The sequence below is a fragment of the Macaca fascicularis genome, chromosome X (assembly GCF_037993035.2).
Source record: "Macaca fascicularis isolate 582-1 chromosome X, T2T-MFA8v1.1".
Taxonomy (NCBI): domain Eukaryota; kingdom Metazoa; phylum Chordata; class Mammalia; order Primates; family Cercopithecidae; genus Macaca; species Macaca fascicularis.
The window spans coordinates 85,510,192-85,516,029 of record NC_088395.1 but is presented as its reverse complement, the minus strand read 5'-3'; the positions used below and the strand labels follow the sequence as shown (position 1 = coordinate 85,516,029).

Genomic DNA, 5,838 nt, shown 5'->3' with positions numbered 1-5,838 from the left:
ATAAAACTATTGATAAATCACTAGCAACTATTTGAAGCCCTTTACTCTTATTAATGTATTTGAACGTAGGGTGCATCTAATTATATGTAATTAGAGATGGCCTCGTTTTTCTTTTATTTATTTTATTTTACTGATGAAGAAACATACTCAGGAAGTTGTAACTTGTCCAAGATCACATAGTGAACTTAATGAAAGACATGAGTACTACTAGAGGAGGGAGAAAAGTAGGAGGGCAAAGGTTGAACAACTTTTGCGTACTATGATACTACCTGGGAGATAGGATCATTTGTGCTCCAAACCTCAGCATTACACAATTTACCCATGTAACAAACCTATGCATGCACTCCTATAATCTAAAATAAAAGTTGAAATAATTTGAAAAGGAAGCCTAGGTTGATCTGCTTTTAAAAATAGTAGGAAAAAACCTCCTCACATACACGTGCACACCCAAAATGTGTATAATTTAATTACTATGCACAATAACTACCGTTGTTTAACTGGGTGAGAAAAGAGAAGTATTTGTACAGAAGACTCACAGGGAAAGAAGTCTTAAGACTTTAGGGTTATATAAGCCTTAGAGAAGGAAAACAGGCCATGAAAAATACTCCATGGAGTTTGGCTTAGGATTTCCTGTTTCCCGTAGCAGATGTTATACCCTCATGTGATATGGTTTGGCTGTGTCCCTAACCAAAATCTCATCTTTTTAATAACTCCCACAATGTCCACATGTCATTGGAGGGACTTAGTGGGAGGTGATTGAATCATGGTGGGGGGGAGCCTTTTTCATGCTTGTCTCGTGATAGTTAATAAGTCTCATGAGGTCTGATGGTTTTATAAAGAGGAGTTCCCCTGCACATGCTCTCTCTATGTCTGCTGCCATCCATGTAAGACATGACTTGCTGCTCCTTGCCTTCCACCATGATTATGAAGCCTCCCCAGCCACGTGGAACTGTAAGTCTACTAAACCTCTTTTGTAAATTGCCCAGTCTCTGGTGTGTCTTTATCAGCAGCATGAAAACAGACTAATGCAGTAAATTGGTACCAGTAGAGTGAGGTGCTGTTGTAGATAACCGAAAATGTGGAAACAACTTTGGAACTGGGTAACAGGCAGGGGTTGTAACAATTTGGAGGACTCAGAAGAAGATAAGGAAATGTGGAAATGATTGCAACTTCCTAGAGATTTGTTGAATGGCTTTGCCCAAAATGCTGACAGTGATATAGATGATAAAGTCCAGGCTGAGGTGGTCTCAGATGTAGATGAGGAGCTTGCTGGAAACTGGAGCAAAGGTGACCCTTGTTATGTTTTAGCAAAGAGACTGGTGGCATTTTGCCCCTCCCTAGAGATTTGTGGAACTTTGAACTTGATAAAGATGATTTAGGGTATCTGGCAGAAAAAATTACTAAGCAGCAAAGCATTCAAAAGATGAATAGCGTACTGTGAAAGATATTCAGTTCTATAAGGAAAGTAGAGAATAAAAGTTTGGAAAATTTGCAGCCTGGCCATGCTATAGAAAAAAAATTCATTTTCTGAGGGGAAATTCAAGCCAGTTGCAGAAATTTGTGTAAGTAATGAGGAGCTGAATATCAATCTCCAAGATAATGGGGAAAATATCTCCAGGGTATGTCAGAGGTCTTCACAGCAGGCCCTCCCATCACAAGCCTGGAGGCCTAGGAGAAAAAAGTGGTTTAGTGGGCCAGGCCCAGGGTCTTCTTGCTGTGTTCAGCCTAGGGACTTGGTGCCCTGCATCCCAGCCACTCCAGCCATGGCTGAAAGGGGCCAACATGGAGCTCAGGCTGTGGATTCAGAGGGTGTACGTTCCAGGCTTTGGCAGCTTCCACATTGTGTTGAGCCTGCAGATGCACAGAAGTCAAGAACTGAAGTTTGGAAACCTCTGCCTAGATTTCAGAAGATGTATGGAAATACCTGGATGCTCAGGCAAAAGTTTGCTGCAGGGGTGGGGCCCTCATGGAGAACCTCTGCTAGGGCAGTGCTAAGAGGAAATGTGGGGTCAGAGCCCCCACACAGAGTCCCTACTGGGGCACCACATAGTGGATGTGAGAAGAGGGCAATCGTCATCCAGACCCCAGAATCATAGATCCACTGACGGCTTGCACTGTGCATCTGCAAAAGTGGCAGACACTCAACACCAGCCCATAAAAGCATCCAGAAGTAAGGCTGTACTCTGCAAAGCCATAGGGGCAGAGCTCCCCAAGGATGTGGGAGCCCCGCCTCTTGCATCAGTGTGACCTGGATGTGAGACATGGAGTCAAAGGAGATCATTTTGGAGCTTTAAGATGTGACTGCCCCACTGGACTTCGAACTTGCATGGGGCCTGTAGTCCATTTGTTTTGGCCAGTTTTTCATATTTGGAATGGCTGTATTAACCCAGTGCCTATATCCCATTTTTTTCTAGGAGGTAACTAACTTGCTTTGATTTCACAGGCTCATAGGCAGAAGGGATTTTCCTTGTCATGGATGAGACTTGGACTTTGGACATTCGATTGAATGCTGAAATGAGTTAAGACTTTGGGGGGCTGTTGGGAAGTCATGCTTCGTTTCAAAATGTGAGGACATGAAATTTTGGAGGGGTCAGGACTGGAATGATATGATTTGGCTGTGTCCCCATCCAAATCTTATCTTGATAGTAACTCCTACAATTCCCACGTGCTGTGGAAGGGACCAAGTGAGAGGTGATTTTATCATGGGGGTGAGTCTTTCTCAAGATATTCTCATGATAGTGAATAAGTCTCAGAAGATGTGATGATTTTATAAAGAGGAGGTTCCCTGCACATGCTCCCTCTCTTTTTGCCTGCTGAGATCTATATAAGATATGAGTTGCTGCTCCTTGCCTTCCATTATAATTGTGAAGCCTCCCCAGGCATGTGGAATTGTAAGTTCAATAAACCTCTTTCTTTTGTAAATTGTCCAGTCTTGGTTATGTCTTTATCAGCAGCATGAAAATGAACTAATGCACATGATTTCTGGTAGGCTTTGGTGATACTTGTGGTAGCCTCAATTAGGTAGCTCATGGGGTTTAAACTCTGGATTGAATGGGACAATAATTTCTCCTATATTCTCTAGATATTCCCATCACAGATAAAATCCCTATTATTTCTATGGAGACCCAGCTGAACTCTACCAGGCCATGTAGACTGGCCTTAAGAAAAAAAAATAGTGCTCTTGAGTCATTGCATCTTTCTATTTTTTTAAAAAAAAATTCCAACTTTATTAAAGTATAATTTGCAATTAAAAATTATATATGTTTAAGTTGTATTACTTGGAAAATTTGATATACCTATGCATTGTGAAATAATCACCAGTTTCTGAACTTAACATATGTCGATTAATGTAACTACCACCACAATCAGGGCAAAGAACAGTTCTACCACTCCCCAAAACTTCCACATGGTATGTGTTTATAGTCACCTTCCTATAGCAGCCACTGATCTGTTCCCCAACACTATAGTTTTGTCTTTTCAAGAATGCAATAAGATAAAATCATACAGAAGGAAACCTTTAGATAGTGGCTTGTTTCACATAGCATAAGTCTTTGAGATACAAGTTGTTGCATGAAGTTCAAGTAGCTTGTTCCTTTTCATTTTTTTTTTATGTTTTCTTCCAATTTTTATTTTTTTTATTTCCATAGGTTATGGGGGTACAGGTTGTGTTTGGTTAGATGAGTAAGTACTTTAGTGGTAATTTGTGAGATTTTGGTGCACCCATCTCCTGAGCAGTATACACTGCACTCTAATTGTAGTCTTTTATCCATCGTCCTCTTCCCACATTTTCCCCCGGAGTCCCCGAAGAACATTATGGTCATTTTTATGCCTTTGCATTCTCATAGCTTAGCTCCCACTTATGAGAGAGAACAATGTTTGATTTTCTATTCTTGAGTTAGTTCACTTAGAATAACAGTCTCCAATCTCATCCAGGTCGCTATGAATGTCATTGATTCATTCCTTTTTGTGGCTGAGTAGTATTCCATCATATATACACACACACACACACACGTGTATATATATACTGTGAGATATATATATACACACACTGTGAGATATATATATACATACTGTGATACATATACATATATATGTATCTCACAGTTTGTTTATGCACTCGTTGACTGATGGGTTTTGGTTTGGTTCCACGTTTTTGCAATTGCAAACTGTGCTGCTATAAACATGCATGTGCAAGTGTCTTTTTGTATAATGACTTATTTTCCTCTGGGTAGATACCAAATGGTGGGACTGCTGGATCAAATTGTATTTCTATTTTTAGTTCTTTAAAGAATATTCACACTGTCTGGCATAGTAGTTGTACTAGTTCACACTCCCAACAGCAGTGTGGAAACGCTCCCTGTTCACTGCATCCATGCCAACATCTACTATTTTTTGATTTTTTGATTATGGCTATTCTTTCAGGAGTAAGTTGGTATCATGTTGTGGTGTTGATTTGCATTTCCCTGATCATTAGTGACGTTTAGCATTTTTTCGTTTATTGGGCATTTGTATACTTTCTTTTGAGAATTGTCTATTCATGCCCTTATCCCACTTTTTGATAGGATTGTCTGTAATTTTCTGGCTGACTTGTTTGAGTTCATTGCAGATTCTGGTTATTAGTCCTTTATCATATGTAAAGATTGTGAAGATTTTCTCCCACTCTGTGGGTTGTCTGTTTACTCTGCTGACTGCTCCTTTTGCCATGCAAAAACTCTTTAGTTTAATTAAGTTCAACCTATTTCTCTTTGTTTTTATTGCATTTGCTTTTGGGTCCTTGGCCATTAATTTCTTGCCTGAGCCAATGTCTACAAGGGTTTTCCCAATGTTATCTTCTAGAATGTTTATAGTTTTAAGTCTTAGATTTAAGTCCTTAATCCATCTTGAGTTGATTTTTGTATAAAATGAGATATGAGGATTTAGTTTCACTCTCCTACATGTAGCGAGCCAATTATCACAGCACCATTTGATAAAAGGGTGGTCTTTCTTCACTTTGTGTTTTTGTTGGCTATAAGTATGTGGGTTTATTTCTGGATTCTCCATTTTGTTTCATTGGTCTATGTGCCTGTTTTTATACCAGTATCGTGCTGTTTTGGTGAAGTATGGCCTTAGAGTATAGTTTGAAATAGGTAATGTGATGCTTTCAGAATTTGGTCTTTTTGCTTAGTCTTGTTTTGTGTATGCAGGATATTTTTTGGTTCCATATGCACTTTAGAATCGTTTTATTTTTTTTTTCTAATTCTGTGAAGAATGATGGAATGGTGGTAGTTTGACCTAAATCATTCTATGAAGCCAGTATCACCCTAATATCAAACCAAGAAAGGACCTAACCAAAAAGAAAACTACAGACCAATATGCCTGATGAACATAGATGCTAAAATCCTTAACAAAATACTAACTAACCAAATCCAACAACTTATCAAAAGGATAATTCTGCATGATCATATGGGACACCAGGGATGCAAAGACAGTTTAACATACACAAGTCAATAAATGTGATACAGCAAATAAACAGAATTAAAAACAAAAATTACATGATCATCTCAATAGATGTAGAGAAAGCATTCAACAAAATCCAGTATTCCTTTATGATTAAAAGTCTCAGAAAAATTGGCATACAAGGGACATACCTCATTGTAATAAAAGCTATCTACGACAAACCTACAGCCAACATAATACTGAATGTGGAAAAGTTGAAAGCATTCCTTCTGAGAACTGGAACAAGACAAGGATGCCTACCCTCACCACTCCTCTTCAACATAATACTGGAAGTCCTAGTCAGAGCAATCAGACAAAAGAAAGAAATAAAAGGCATCCAAATCGGTAAAGAGGAAGTCAGAC

At 39.0% G+C, this 5,838-nt stretch overlaps 1 long non-coding RNA gene across 1 annotated transcript; it reads left to right on the top strand.

The window, feature by feature from the left end:
• Window positions 1-860: 860 nt before the first annotated feature.
• LOC123571300 (uncharacterized) lies at window positions 861-2,922 on the top strand. The gene is made up of 2 exons (XR_006695461.3): window positions 861-951; window positions 2,444-2,922. It is a non-coding gene; the product is annotated as an uncharacterized lncRNA (long non-coding RNA).
• The last annotated feature ends 2,916 nt before the right edge of the window (window positions 2,923-5,838 follow it).